The sequence below is a fragment of the Balaenoptera acutorostrata genome, chromosome 12, assembly GCF_949987535.1.
Source record: "Balaenoptera acutorostrata chromosome 12, mBalAcu1.1, whole genome shotgun sequence".
Classification (NCBI taxonomy): Eukaryota; Metazoa; Chordata; class Mammalia; order Artiodactyla; family Balaenopteridae; genus Balaenoptera; species Balaenoptera acutorostrata.
Window position 1 is genome coordinate 42,721,930 of NC_080075.1, and position 16,019 is coordinate 42,737,948.

Sequence of the window (16,019 nt, forward strand, 5' to 3'; positions counted from 1 at the left end):
TAGAAATAAATAAAAATAGATTTATCAGCACTTTCCAAGTTTATACCAAATTTGGGGGTGGCAGTAGAAGTGCCTCCCTGAGCCCTTTAATTCAGAGGTCAAGATGTGTGTGAGGATGAAGACCACATAGCTGCTGCCATCCTCAGACACTGCCACTGAGCAGAGGCTCCCAGCCAGACATCTTGTTGAGAGAGGGCACATGTGATAACTGCTAATATTCCCAAGTGCTTACTATAGACCATTCGCTGTGATAAGCTCTTTATGTGGATTAACCCTTCAAGATGGGTACCAGTATCACCATTTTCCAGATGAGAAAACTGAGGCCCAGAAAGAATAGTCTGCATTGGTGAGTAGTAAATTGGAACTGGAACCTAGGCAGCCTGGCTGCAGAGGTCACACTCAAACCCAGGCCACAGAACACCTGCCTTATTTGCTCAGGAGAAGGGACTGTGCATGTTTATTACTGGTTGGTTAGAGAGACAGCTGATGTGCTTGGCTCCACTGTATTCGGAGGCTGGCTGGAGTCAGCATTGTTTGTGGTGGGCAGACTGGCAGCTCCTGGAAGGCAGGGCTGGAGGCTGGTTGAGTTGCTCTGCCAAGACCCCAGCATCTCTGACTTCTGTGCGTGATGCCATTAGCTGCAGATGGTCAAGTGCAGCCATGTTGCACTGCCCAGCATTGATGGAGGACCACCTTTTCATTACTTGCAAGCTCTCCCCTTCCCATCGTACTTTTGCCTACTAGGTTTAGGATCCATAAATGGTTCTTGCCTGTCCCAGTTACTACAGTGTATTTGCTTAATGGTGATTTTCTATTTCTTTTATTTCTTCCACATTTATTAATTGGAATTCTGCTGTAAGAAACAGATGGCCCCTCTCTCCTACCTATCTATCTATCTATCTACTTTGTCATGGACCTTGACTATTTATTCTATTGAACCCATGGGTTACCTTTAAATTCCATTGCCATGCTTGCAAGTTCAGCCTTGCTCCATTTCTTGCCTGGATCACAGCAACAGCCTTCAAACTGGTCTCCTTGCCTCCAGCCTCCTCCCTTTCAAGCCAGACTTTACATGTGTACCTGAGGTCATGTAATGCCAATCCGACCATGTCACAACCCTTCAGCTGCTTTCTTTTGCCCATAAGTTCCTTTGAATGGTAATATAATGACAGCTAACGTTTGCTGAATATTTTCTAAATGCTTTACTTGCATATTCTCGTTGAATCCTCACAATACTTGGACGAATTGGGTAACATCAGCCTCAGCAGCAGCAGCCTCCCCCTAGTGCCGATGAAGAAACTGAGGCACAGAAGGATTAAGCAACCTCCCTAGGGTTGCCGAGCTGTTAAATGTTGAGTTCATAATCTCAGCCACTAGACTAGCCGCCTGCTAAATAGGCCCTTAATGATCTGACCTTGGCTACTTCTGCAGCCGCATTTTCACCAGCCCTGGCATTCATTGCACTTTCCATAAATAGTACTTGTAATGGAAGTAGGCTTTCTCACCCAGTGTTGCTGAGGATCCAGATGACATTTTGGCTGCAGTGCTGGTAGGGACACTGGTAGCAGCAGAAGGAATAGATTTCTAAGAAGTATAATTGTATAAACAGTGGCCAGCTGTCCTGTGACCGTACATGAGTCTAATAGTTCAGTATAGTCAACTAAATTGCAAGCCCTTGTGAATTTCTCACTTACCTGTCCACACCTGGACTGCCATCCCAGGCCTTTATTGCTTTTTCTCTTTTTTCTTTACCACTCAGCATAAGGTAAACCTCCTCTGCAACATTCTTCCTGAGCATCCAGTCTGCCATGATGCCTTTCTCATCAGATTCCTTCATTGGGCCCAAAGCATGTTGATTCTACTTTAGGTCTTCAGGACGTTCTGTAAGAACTCTGGTCAAGGATAATGCATTTTAACTTGTTACATGCCTCCATTGCCTGGAATGTTGCCTTCTGTATAATATGCGCTCAATTTGAGGATTCCCTGATTGATAACCAGATATAAGACACAACGAGTCATGACTCCAATGCAAGTTAATGCAGGCCCCATATTCATTATCTAAAACCCTTTGGGCCATGTGTGTTTTGGAATACAGAATTTTTCTGATTTTAGCAAGATATTATGGTGTGTATCCAGTATAATTCATAATACCCTTTGTGGGGCCTGGGGAATTATTCCACAGTCAAATATGTTAATATTTCTCTAATGAAATATATGAAAATTCTAGGAGAGGCAAATAAAATTTTTAAATAGCTTCATGACAAGTCTTACCATCACCTAAGTTCCAAAATTTTTTTTTCATTTTCAGAGCTTTTTCTCTTTTGGAATTGCAGATAAAGAATTGTGCACTGGCATTAAGGTATTAGTAGGTGGCGTAAAGAGGCACCAACATTGTGTCCTGGGAGTCGAGATGAAAGACTTCCAGGGATGAGAATGCCAAAGCCACTGACAGTTGTGGGCAGGGGAGTCCTTTGGCCCCTTGCCTAGTTGAGAATTAAGACCCAATGACAGGATGAAGAGGCCAGTAAGGAGCGATTACAGTTGTCCAGGAGAGAGGTCCCTGACTTGGGGTGCTGGTAACAGGATGGAGAAACACAGTGATGTGAAATGTTACAAAGAAATGAGCCACAGAACTTGAGGGCGGTGGTTCAATCAGATGTTCCCAGACTTTGTGCTTCACTCTTTGGAAGGATGTTGATGTCTTAAACAGCATGAGAGTAGAGAGGAGATGGGCTGAGGAGAAGATGGATGCATTTGAGCACTTGGAATGCACTTTAACCCATCAGGTGGAAATAACTTTTAAGAATAAAAGAGAAAATAGTATGACACTACTTCTGTAGTGGTGTGTGCATCACTGAAAATATTTAATTATCGTCATCAATCTTTCTATTGTTATTATGACTCTGTTATTTTGCAAGTCTCCTCCTCACTAGCACGCAGTCCCCTGCTGTCCAAGGCCAGGCCCGTTCTCAGACCAGCCTCCACCCAGTCCAGTCTGATCTGCTCTCAAGTCTTCCAGGAAAGCATCACGTGCGTGCTCTGTTGGTTTGCATTGTCAACCTGTAAACGGTCACTTATTTATTGAAAAAACAGGCTTTGTCTGTCACCTGGGGGTGCAGGTTTCCTGGCTGGGTTATGAATCCTGGGAAATAGAGGACCGAAGGAGTGTAGTGTCAGGCTTGGGTAGGTCATAAAGTTCATGGTTAGGCTTTTACAAGTAGAATTCTAGAGCTGGAAACAGTCACAAAAAAATAAGCCTGCTTTCTTCTCCTTCTGCCAAGATTAAAACAGCCCTTGACCAGCAATCCCTGGTCAAAATGACCATCCTCAGAGCCACCTGGAGCCTCCTGCTGTAGGACTGGTTCACCCTTCTTTTCTCCGCTTAGGCAGAGATGAAGGAAATGAGACATCCTGGGTAGACCTCACCTGCAGGGCTGCCTGGTGCTGGGTGGGAGGATGGGTCCAGCAGGCCAGGTGGGTGATTGTGTATGTTTCCGGAGGAGTGGGCAGGGACGCTCTTTCTCCCCGCTTTGTGGCTCTCTCACTGTTTGCTGGTGCTGCTGGGAGCTCTGTAGGAGAGAGCTCTCAGGACTAGGGTGCAGGGAGGAGATAAGGGGAGATGGGTTGAGGGATTACATAGAAAGGGAAAATAAAGTTGGCAAATTTGATTCAACTCTGATCTCAGTTCCCAAGGATTGCTTTGGATAGAGCCAAACAGTCTCCAGGAAATGAAAGTTTTACCTCTTGGGAGAAGTTCTAGCTCTCACAGATGATTTGCATGCTTGATGATACCCATCGTCAGTCCCCAAATACAAGCGGTTTCCCGCCCTGTCCTCATCCTCAGCCTGTCCTTTGACCTGGCTGGGGAGTAGGAGGGAGGAGGACCTGGTCTTTGTCTTTCTCAGTGGTTCCAAAACAGCTGTCATATACACACTCTGGTTGACCCAGTACCACATCTGCAGTTAAGGGGAGAGGATGCCTGACATCCAAAAAGGCTCTTCTCTTGGAATTTAAGTGCTCCCTTAAATGGCTATAAACTTGCCTCCAGAGATGGTGGAGGCTGGAGCCCTCTTTATCATTCTTGGACTTTAGCATCTGCTGCCCTCCCGAGGGTGTTCAGTTTTTTAAGGAGGAGATGCCAACCTCAGTGAGGTTCCTGCCCTGAGGTAGATCTGAGCAGCGGCTGTGATGGGGAGCAGTTTCAGCAGTGGCCTCAGTGTGAGGGCATTTCCTCCCTGGGATGGATGCCAAGAGCTCTGAGGGTCACCATCTTAACTGAGATACATGCTTTTCCTTCTAGACTTTCACCGCCACCTGGCTGAAGCTACCACCTGACCTCGAAAACCTGGATACTCCTTTTTAAGGGGTCTGCGATATCTTTTATATGCCCGCAGCTCATGTTGCTTTCACCAGGGAGAAGTAGGAACATGGGAATCACAATTCTGAGGTTTGCATTGGGAAGCAGCTGTGGACACGATTGGACTTCATAGTCAGTCACATTGAGTGCAAACTCTGTGTCCCTGTCTTCTGCCTTTCCAAGTTCCTGAACTGCTCACTTATTACCTCTGCTCCCACCTTTCTATTCTTCAACTCCATATCATACGGGCCCATGAATTTCCAAGTTCAAAGGGATCCTTTGCATTTTTGGCAAACTCAGACCCTCTGTGGTTTTGGACACTCTTGGCCACTCCCTGCCTCTGGAACGTCTCTTCCATTGACTCAGGTGACTTTACTCCCTTGGGCTTTGGGCAAGTTATTTAGCCTCTGTGAGTCTTGATCGGCCCGGTGCTCAGTGGGGACAGTTGTCATATAGCATGAAGTTGTCGTGAAGAGTGCATGCACGTTGTGGTGTTTCCCCAGATGAGGTTATAGGTGCTGCTATAGGTAATGTTTGGTGACCAGTTCATTGAATATTATAGCTATATTTATTATTCCAATGTATTTTGCCAAAAAAGAGCGTATCAAACCCATGGTTGTATTACGATACTGTGAGATTTTTCTCCTAAAATAGTAATGAATGAGTAAATATATTGGAAGAAAAACATTTAGCAATGATACTATTAGTGTACACGGATATGACCAAAATTGGAAAAAATACTGAGACAATACACACAGAGACACTAGCAAGGTGCCTGGCATATAGTAAATGCTAGTTATTAATTGTTTTGATTGTCCTACTCTCTAGCCATGTTTTTTCCTGTCTTTTCTGGGTTCTTTTCCTCATTCTGCCCTTTTTTTTTTTTTTTTTACAGGTTTTACTCTTTTTTTTTAAACAATATTTATTTATTTATTTATTTATGGCTGTGTTGCGTCTTCGTTTCTGCGCGAGGGCTTTCTCCAGTTGCGGCAAGCGGGGGCCACTCTTCATCGCGGTGCGCGGGCCTCTCACTGTCGCGGCCTCTCATTGCGGAGCACAGGCTCCAGACGCGCAGGCTCAGCAATCGTGGCTCACAGGCCTAGTCGCCCCGCGGCACGTGGGATCTTCCCAGAGCAGGGCTCGAACCCGTATCCCCTGCATTGGCAGGCAGATTCCCAACCACTGCGCCACCAGGGAAGCCCTCATTCTGCCCTTTTAAACAAAACATACACTCACACACAGTATATGTAGGATGTGAGTGTGTGTGTGTGTAGAGAGACTATATATATACATATATATAGAGAGAGAGACAGAGAGACAGAGACAAAGAGACAGAGAGAGAGAGAGAGAGAGGAGAAGAGAAACATGCTAGTACTCTGATTACAACCCAGGATTTCTACAACTAATTGTGTTTAATGTATGAACCTGCCCCCAGTCGACATAGACTTCCAGGAGAGGGGAGATGAGCATAAACTGAAATAAAGGAAGGCATTCTTTTTTTTTTTTTTTTTTATAATGGGGTTTAGCTGATTTTCACTGCTGTGTTTATGCCGCTTTACACCCACTTGATTCAGTTACAGAGAGATATCAATACATAGGTTTCTTTTTTTTTTTAATTTTTTTTTGGGGGGGTTTATTTATTTAGTTATTTAGTTATTATTTATGGCTGTGTTGGGTCTTCGTTTCTGTGCGAGGGCTTTCTCTAGTTGTGGCAAGTGGGGGACACTCTTCATCGCGGTGCGCGGGCCTCTCATTATCGCGGCCTCTCTTGTTGCGGAGCACAGGCTCCAGACGCGCAGGCTCAGTAATTGTGGCTCACGGGCCTAGTTGCTCCGCGGCATGTGGGATCTTCTCAGACCAGGGCTCGAACCCGTGTCCCCTGCATTGGCAGGCAGATTCTCAACCACTGCGCCACCAGGGAAGCCCAAGGAAGGCACTCTTGATAGAGAAAAACATGAAGGAGATTTTTAGTGTTGTTCATCAATGTGACCCACTGGGAATTTTCCGCTTGTGGCATTTTCTATTCCCCACCAGCCCCAGGTACTCCCAGAGTTACCCACAGAGCCCTTTGGGGGTTGGGAGAACTGCATGGAAATGAAACAGTGGCAGCCAGGTGTGGGTCAGGTCTGTCCAGGGGACTCCAGAGTTCCTGGCTCTCACCATGGTCCCACTCTGTCCTCACCCGACAGAAGCTGGGTGTTCTGGAGACCTGGGCGTCGGCAGTTACCTGCTCTCCTGGTGGGCTGAGTCAGGACCCACATCCCACCAATAACACCCTGATCCTCCAGCAGGACTGTTGGGATGTGTTCTAAGCTGCATCTACAAATGATAAGTATATTTTACATATTCATGAACCATTTCCCATAGCAGACCCCACTACCACTGTGTAGAAGTGTCCCCTGAACTTCTCTGGAGATCAGTTGGTCTTGGAAAGGCCATCACTCCTCCAGAGGGGATACGAGATCTTCAGATCCTGGGGTTGCATTAGGTTTTAACTCTGGACCTGTGCTGGCTCCCATAGGCTTATATCAGAGTTTTTATGCATATAGGACAATGAGAGAAATGTACCAAAATGTATTGTCCTGATGGGGGTATAAATTTACCTAACTCAATGGACTGATTTAAGGGGTGTAGTGGTTGCAATTCTGTTCATAGTGTATTTTCTGGAATGAGAGATGGAGTGAGTTGAGTAGAAAATTCACAAGCTCCCTCATCTTGGCTCTCTGATCCCAATCCTCCCCACAACCAACCAACTGGCCCAGAACCTATCCTGGAACCTGAGCTGGAAGGAGGGGGGTAGGACTGGCAGAGATATCGTCTCTGGAATTGTCTCTCTCCCAGGGGAGCTCTTGAAGAAACCCTGAAGCAGAGAATTTTCCTGCTCTCCTTATGAAAGAGAAGGATTTCATTTGCTCGTTTATAAATGGGAGCTGTCTAGTAGTTAAATCTGCTCAGGGACTGAGGTATGGGAGCGTGTTTGAGAGTTTCTTGTTGATAAATATCACATGGAAATGGCGTTCTGCTAGCATAAGCCAACTCCTGAAAAATGGGTCCTTTAATGTCCTCTCAGTGAGACCAGCTACATGACAACTAGCCTGGGGAGCTAAAATACTGGTGAGAAATTGAAGCCATAGGTCTGTCTCAGAGTGCGGCCTCATCAGCTGTGATCGTTAGGTGTTAAGTTAAAGACTCTACAGCCCTCCAGTCTTGCCTGCATATGATGGATGGCAGCTCGGGGATCAGCTAGGGCCAGAAAGGCTGGTGGTGGGTGCTGTTGCTGCTGGGTGCTAATTTGATATGTGTTCCCCTCTGGGACATGCACTGGGGATGCCTCAGGGGAGAAGAGAGACCCAGGAGTGCTGGTGATTGCATCAGTCAGGCTCCAGCCAGGAAAACAGGAAGCATCGGAGGTATTTCACATAGAGGAGATTTAATGCAGGGAATTGGTTACAGAGGTGTCGGAAGGAAGTGCTGGGGGAGCAAAAGGGAGAAAGTAGGTAGTTGGCGAGGAGCAGAAGAAAGAAGGGGGGATACCTAGAGACGAGGAAGCTGCTAATCCCTCTGGACGGGAGTCCGCACCTGAGCCCAGGCTGCGCTGCTGGAATTGCTTGGGAGGTGTTGCTGCCACCCTCCTGGCGGCTGGAATCAGGAAGGACTCCATCCCGCTGCCGCTATGGCAACTGCTGGCCAGCGCCAGAGCTGCCTCTGACGGCTGGAAGACTAGCAGGAAGCTTTTCTCCTTCTCCCACCTTCTGATCTCTCACCAGTGCCTCCCTTTGGCAGAACCTGACCAGAGCGACCTGAGAGTGTGTGAAGTGTACGCCTGGACTCCCAGCCCAGTGATAACGAGAGCTGATAGAAGGGTCTGTGCAAACGGAGAGGCAGCAGATAAATAAAGGGCACAGAGTTCTGTGATTGAGGTGTGGAAGTGGAAGCTAAGAGAGAAGTTCCTAACTTGGTTCAGTGACTAGGATGCATTTACGATTTGAAATCCATTGTGCCCTGAGTATGGTTTCCCCCCACCCCCTACAATTCTCTGGAGAAAAGATGTTAGAGTTGGAAGATGGTCAGTATTTCACCCGGGGCAGGAATGTCCTCTGCAGCATTTGGAAGCTTGGGAAGACGGCTCTGTAGCTGTTGCTCAGACATTTCCAGTGACAAGGAAGCTTGCTAGCGAGGTAGCCAGTTCATTTCACAGTCGGACAGTTCTGATTATTGGCAAGTATTTTGTTGAGCGGAAACCTGTCTTCAAGGAACGTCTGGTCACTGGTCCTTGTCCTATACCCCATGGGTGATATCCTCATCTCACTTACTGTTTACTTTGGGAGGCATTATGTGTTATGTAGACAAGGTAGGCTTTGGATTCTGTATTAGTCAGAAGTTGGTTGGTCTATGGAAGGCAGGATCCTCCCCCAAAGAAAAATGGCTTAAGTTTAGAATCTGGGGGAGGCAGTACAGGGTAAGTTGGGGGCGCTACCCTGTCAAGTCCCTAGGGACCCAGTCTCCTTCCACATTTCTACTCTGCCAGCCCCAAAGCATACCCCACAACCTCATGGCCCAAGGTCGAGCTGTGGCCATCCCATCCATGTTCCAAGCAGTGGAATGGGTGGAGGTGGAGGTGAGTGGAATGCGGCTTCTCTCTTAAGGAAGTATCCTGGAGGCTGCCATTAGAAACCTCCCTTTACGTTTGATTGGCCAGAACTTGGTTATGTGGTCAAAATGTAGCTGCCAAGGAGTCCGGGAAATGTATTCTTTACCTGGGCAGCTAAGTGTCCAGTCCAAACTTCTGTGACTGTGGGAAAGAAGACAACAGATATCGGGGTACAACAAGCACTCTAGCAACAGAGTCAAGTTTTATAGGCCAAGCACTGCACTAGGCCAGTGCTTCTCACAATTAATGTGATGTGAATCTCCTGGGGAGTTTGTTAAATGCAGATGTTGACTTAGTAGATCTCATTGAGGGCTGGGGTTCTGAATTTCTGTCAGGCTCCCAGCTGATACCAGTATTGCTGGTCCAAGGACCATATGGTGTACAAAGGACTGGACAGTGTTGAACAAGACGGACAGAGGCTCATCGTGCATCTCACAAGTGGAGTTGAATCCCAGACTTTTTACTGTAAACCTACATTTTGGGGATACTGTGAGATTAAAAGAGCCTGGGTCCCAGGAGGCCCTTAAATGTAGCCTCCTTCCTGCCTTTGGTGTGTCTCCTCCAGGGGGGTGCTGATTGGGCCAGACAGCATGAGCTGTTCGAATTCAGTGTATCAGCTGCACACTGCAGAAAAAGGAGCAGTTGGGGGTCACCCGAGAGCCAGGCGAGATTTTCAGTGATTGTGGACAGAGGCGTCCAGCGGGCACGGAGGACAGCAGAGAGGAAGCTTCAGGCTGGGCACGGGGCAGTGCAGCAGAGAGCACTTCCTCCTGTGCCAGGGAGGACCAGGGCCTGAAAGAAACAAGGCCGCCACCGTGGGCCTGCCCAACTCCCCATCTGCTCGGGGAGAAAAAGGACACGGAGGAGAGGCAGGAATTCAGGCAATTAATCCTTTATTTAAAGAATAATAAACAGCCAGATTTTACATACTGAAAGAGGGAACTAGGTAAAAGGGGTTAAAAACTAAAAAGCAAGGACGGCAGACACCAATTAACACAATGCTAATTGACAATTTCCCCAAGCTTCCATGAAACATGCCAGGCCGATTTCCCCAATTGCTAATTAAATCAAACCACACACACACAATACTAATTTCCCTAACTTAGGGAACTCAGTAGACAAATAAAATGAGAAACTAACTTAAACATTTTGTCAAAGTATGGGAAGAAGGATGAATGAAATCTTAACATGAATAAACTTTGGCTTCACATAAATTTGTAAAAGTTCTGGCATGTTTAATGAAGTCTTGAAATATCCCAGTATCTCTGTTCTACTCACAATTGCATAAATGCACTTCGCTAATCACAAAATAATACACAGCAGTGCTCTTAAACTTACGCTCTCGCCCTCCAGTCAAGGGTATCCAGCGCATCATGGAAGTGACCTGTAAATTGCACCATTTAAAAATTATAAAATACCTACTTAATTACAATTAAAAACAAAGGAATAACTTTTCTTTAAAATAGTCCCCGAGGTTCTTTGAGCTGGAGTCTGGCTTTGTGAAAACGAGAAGCCAGTCACTTAATCACATAGTTGAGTGTGGAAGCAGCTCGCCTTGGCTGGCGTTCTGGCGACTCTCCCTCCCCCCAGCCCCTGCTCTGATCTATCTCAGGGGCCCAATCGCTCCCTTTCCCACCGGTCCCCGTTGCAGCCTGCTTTGAAGTGTCCCCTTTACCCTCTGTGCTACGCTCAGGGCCCACTAGAAGCATCCCCGTTGAATTTTGCCGTCACAGAACAGGGACGGATCTTTGAGGTCATCTGTCTAATTCGCTCATTTTCCTGTTGAGGAAACTCGGGCCAAGAGATGCGAATGTGTCTAAGATCTGACAGCCGGCCTGAGGCCCCCAGGTTTTTTTTAATTATGTGAGAATGATATGATTATCTGAATAATCGTAGCAAAGACTTACATAATGTTTACTGTGTTCCATAGGTTCCATTTATGTTGTCAGTGCTCCACAAAATTAACCCCGCTGATCCTCACAATGATCCTGAGAGGTCAGTATCATTATTGCCCCACTTTATATATAAAGAAACAGAGGCACTGCAGTGTTAAATAGCTCCCCAGAGGTCACATCCCTAAGTGGTGGAACTAGATTTAACTCCAGGAAGACTGGTCCCAGGTCCACGCTCTTAACCACTCCATTAACCTGCTCTTTTGTAGACTAATTAGAAAATATAGATAGAAATAAAGTAGAAAATGAGAATAAACGTCACCTGTAATAGTACTTTTCAGACAAATATAACCATCATTAGAATTTTGGATGTATCCTAACATAATTCGTCCTCCTTCTTCTTACATATTAAAAAAAAAATAGAATCAAACATATTCACGTGCTTTCATACGATTCACCTGATTTTGCTTTTTTTCTGTTAACGATGTACTATGAACAGCTTTCCATTGCCTATGAATGCACGTACGTGTGCAGCATGATATTCAGTGGCTGGAAGGCGTCCCACTGAATGGATGTACCACAATTTGTGTAACCTAGGCACTGTGCTGTAGTTGAAATTTAGGTGGTTTCTTCTTTCCCTCTTGTAGCGTGCTGCAGTGGACATCTGTATGCAAACATCTTTATTTTCTCGTTGGATTTTCCTTATGGTAATCCTTTCACTATTAAATATATGGAAACCAGAAGATCTGAAAGGTGAGGGGGAGGGAGTGTCAGGTCGGGGTGGAGGACACCCCTAGATATGCAGATCTAGGAAGCTGGACTCCCAGCCAGCAATGGAGGAAACCCTCACCCCCTAAAGGAAATATTTTACCACGTGTCCATTCTTGTGCAGTTTCTTGGGGATCACTAAGGCAAGGGCCAGAGCCCCACAAAAGAATATAATAGGACACTCTCCTTCTGAGGCTCAGTAAGCGTTTCTTTGTGGGGGTAAGTGATTAGCTTTAGACATATGTATGTGTTTAAAGAATTGTTGTTATTATTTTAGGGTAGTGGCTGCTCAGTGGGCTAGGCTGCTGATGAAACTTGTCTACATAAATTCACATGTTCCACCCACTAGCCAGAGGGGCAAGTGGGCATCTCTGCTCAGCCTGGGATGTAGGCATGGGAGACGGCCATGCACAGCGCAGAGCTGGGTTCTTTGGCCTTTTTGTCCTGACTGGCATCCGTAATGCATTTGTCAAGAGGGAGGCTGCTTATCTGTCCTTGTCCCTTCCTGGGACAAAGGCAGACCTGTCACTGTGAGATCAAGGGAACTCTGGAACTGTGTGGAAGGACAGCTGAAAGTCTTTCTCGTTCATTGTGATTTATCATAATCACTGACCCCTCCCCTAGGATGAAATAGGAATGAAATAGTAATGTGATAGGTTAATGCTGATAATTAAAGTGAGTTTAAGACCAGTGTGAGACTGAACTGTGTGTGTGGGTGGTTGAAATGGTTGTTTGATGTGAAAGTCAGTGATTGAATTATTCAGAGAGAGTGATTTCCAAATGATAATTTTACACTTTACATAACTGATTTTGATTTATCATAGTGGCACCCAGTTGAGCTGCTTTAGTTCTAAGGGGCTGTTAGCGCTTCCATCCCAAACCCCTGGTTTGTAGCCCATACACACAAAAACCTGCTCATGTCTGAAATTTGACAGTGTTATCTCTCTGGCATGGCTTTTCCCCCTCGTCCCTCATAAGAGTTTATGGCTTATTTGGTTTTGTAGTTTATAATCTGGCAGAGGGTGTGTGTGTGAGTGTACATGAGCGAGTGCATACATGCCTGTGTGTGTGTATAGTGAATGGCCCAGATAACCTGATCTCTCCTTCCCTTTCATTGTGGCTTTATGAAAGCTTTGATCTTTTGTCATTTAGCAAGAGGTAGGGCCATGCTGGGAATAGGACCCCACGGGCAGCCGGAATGAAAATGGTATAGCAGTGGCAAGTTGCAATGCTGCTTCAGAACTGAGAGGAGAGAGTGAAAAGCTTGGGAGCCCCACTTCCGCATAAACCCAAGAGAAGGAATGTGAGACTCTGGGATGGTATGAACTTATGCCAAGTAAATCCATCTGAAAAACCAGGCCTCCAGAGGCTGCTGTTTCTCATCTAAATTTTTTTTTTTGCTGGAAGTGACACAAACCCAAGGCACAGTTCTCCTGCTGATCTTTTCTGGAGCAGCCTAGAATGCAAGTGCCACACGGGACAGCAGGCGGGTTACTTATCCTAACAAATCTGCTTGGTTGGCACCATGCTTCAAACCACACCCCACCCAACACTTCAGCCTCCATCCCTCCTTGCTTTTGGGACAGGGGGTGACTTATTCTTATGAGTAAGACAGTGACACGAGAACCAGTCATTCATTGGCAACTCTGAGCACATACATATGGTATAATAATATGGACAGCAGCATTTGTTGCGTCCTTACTTTGTGACAGGTACTGTTTTAAGGACGTTTACTATATTAACTCATTTGATTCTCCCTAGAACCCTATGAAGTATTTCTGTTTTTGCCCCATTTCATACATCAGAGGCTGAGGGTCACCAAGTTGCCCCTGAGTGCGGCGTCTGCGCTCAGAGTTCTGCTTCAGCACCGGTCCACGTTCCACGCTTACTCCTTCAGTAAAGGAGGTCTTTGCTTGTTGAAGCCTTTTGGATGGCTGGTTGCAGGTCTCTGATCTGTGGCTCCAAAATAGGCAGGAATAAAGCAGCCCCATCAGAGAATATGCTGGAAAACTGGGGGGGATCTCAAGGAGTTTGGGGGATGGTGAGGAAAGGCTGGGTGAGTGGAAGGAAGGAAAGGAGTTGGGACACCACTGTGGGAGAAGGGCAGGAGTGGGGAGGGAAAGGGGGTATCAGCAAAGAGGTTCTGGAATTCTAGACCCTACGCCCTCTGGTTTGGCACTCAGGTCAGAGTCCCACGATGGTAGGTCCTGAAAGGAGGTTTGAGTTCCCTAACCTGTAGAACTTGTCAACTGGACACTCTCCCTCCTCTCTGCTTTGATCTGATTTTAAAAACAATGTTCAAAATGCCTCAAACTGGGGTTTAGATACCTCTGGAGGTACCCAGGGCTGCCCCATAAATCTGGTGGATGATTTCAAGGAGGGGAAGTTAAATGATTTGGTTGGTTAGTAATCAAAATATTACTTTTGTAACAAAATAAATCTCAATAAATTATGAAGTAGAAAACAAAATTCTAATGACGTCTTAAAATAAAACCTGGGATTTCTAAGAACTTTTTTCCTTTCATTAGAATTCTGAGCTAGGTTCCCAGACCCCTGGCAGCACGGATCCACTCTTCTCTGCCCTTTGGGGCTTTTTGGGAGTGAAGTGGGAGCAGCTTTGTTGCACGTGTTCCCCTGGCCTTGCCAGGGATCCCACAAGGCAGATGAGACCTGGCTCCAACCCAGCCCTCTTTCCATATGACTCCAGGGGACTTCCATCCTCAGAACTTCTGTGGATAATATTCTAATAAACTTTGGGGTAGGACACCTTTCAAAGGAAGACGGGAACCCCAGAGGCTTGGAAAAAGAATGGAAACATAACACTCAAAGGCACAAAGTTTTGTATATGACAAAAGACAATATAAACCAATTTATAAGACAAATGACCAACTTTTGGGAGAAGATATTTGTATCACATATAAAGGATTAATATTCTTAGTATACAAAGAGGTCTTACAAAGCAGAAAGTAAAGGACAACCGATAGAAAAAATGGGGAAAAGTACTTTTGTAGTTTTATAGAAAAAAATGGCTGATGAACATTTGAGAAGATACTCAGCCTCACTAGTTATTAAAGAAATGTTAATTAAACAGTAACATATAATTTTTTTCACCTGGGAGATTTGCAAAAATGGAAGCAATTTGATGCTGGCAGGCGTGCAGGGAAACGGGCAGACTCATATAGTATTGGTGGGAATGGGTATATTGGTACAGACTTTCTGGTGAGTCATTTGACTGGATTTCTTGGAATTTAAAATGATCTTATTAAGTACCTAAAAGTAAAATAATAGCAGGAGTATTGTGTCTGTATAAGGACATATGTATAATGACATTCCTTATAGTTGGTTTGTGAAGTAGTTGGTTGCAACTTAAATGTCCAGTAAGAGGGAAAATGGTGACATGTACAGTGTCATCCATGCGATGGAATATTATACAGCTATTACCTTATTAGGTAAGTCTTTATATGCTGACATGAGAATAAGCACAGTGCAGGCTGACAGTGTCACCACTTTTTGATGAAAAAAAATACATGTTTATATATAGTTATGTTGTCTAAACATAGGTACAAATCAAGGAAGAAAAATGCACCAAGAGGGCTATAGTCAGTGAGATTAGAGATGGCTTTTCTTTTATGTGTTTTGTAGTGTTTTTCAGAATTTAAACAAATGCACTCCTGTTATATCACTTCCTTCCTGTGCACTCATTGGATCCCCAATATCACCATTTTGTGTTCCTGCTTACCTGTCCAAATGAATATATTTGCCCCCTTATACTATACTCAGAGAATCCAAGTTTCCAGTCCTGGAGGTGACCTTGATGTTTCATCCAACCTCCCTATTTTGCAGTATTTTGCATATTTTGCAAATGAGTGTGTGAGGCTCTGAGGGAACACATGTCGCCATTTCCTTAGGACAGCCCTGATTTGTCTGTCATCCCAGTGTCCTGGCTGATTAATTCTCCCTTTCAGTCTCGGATGTGTCCTGATCTGGACTCTAAATTATGTGGCTACCCTGCTTGGAGAGGTCATGTAGTAGTTCAAGTTCACAAAGTTGGTGAGAGGTGGCGGCAGGGATCAAACCCAGAGCTCCTAATTTCACTGGATTTGGTGAAAGGCAAGTCCTGTCCTCAGTGAGCTTCTAGCAACCTCGCCAAGAAAAGGCATTTCCCCACAAAGGCAGGTGGCTCTCTGGAGAAAAATGTTGGATTTAACTCTTGGTTCTGCCCCTACTGGCTGTTCTCTCAGTCTAAGCTGCCTTATCTGTAAAGTGGGGTTACTAGTGCTGGTTTCAGAGGGTTGATGTGAGTATTAAATACAGTGCTGAGCATAGTACTTAGCAGGTAAACCTCATTTAT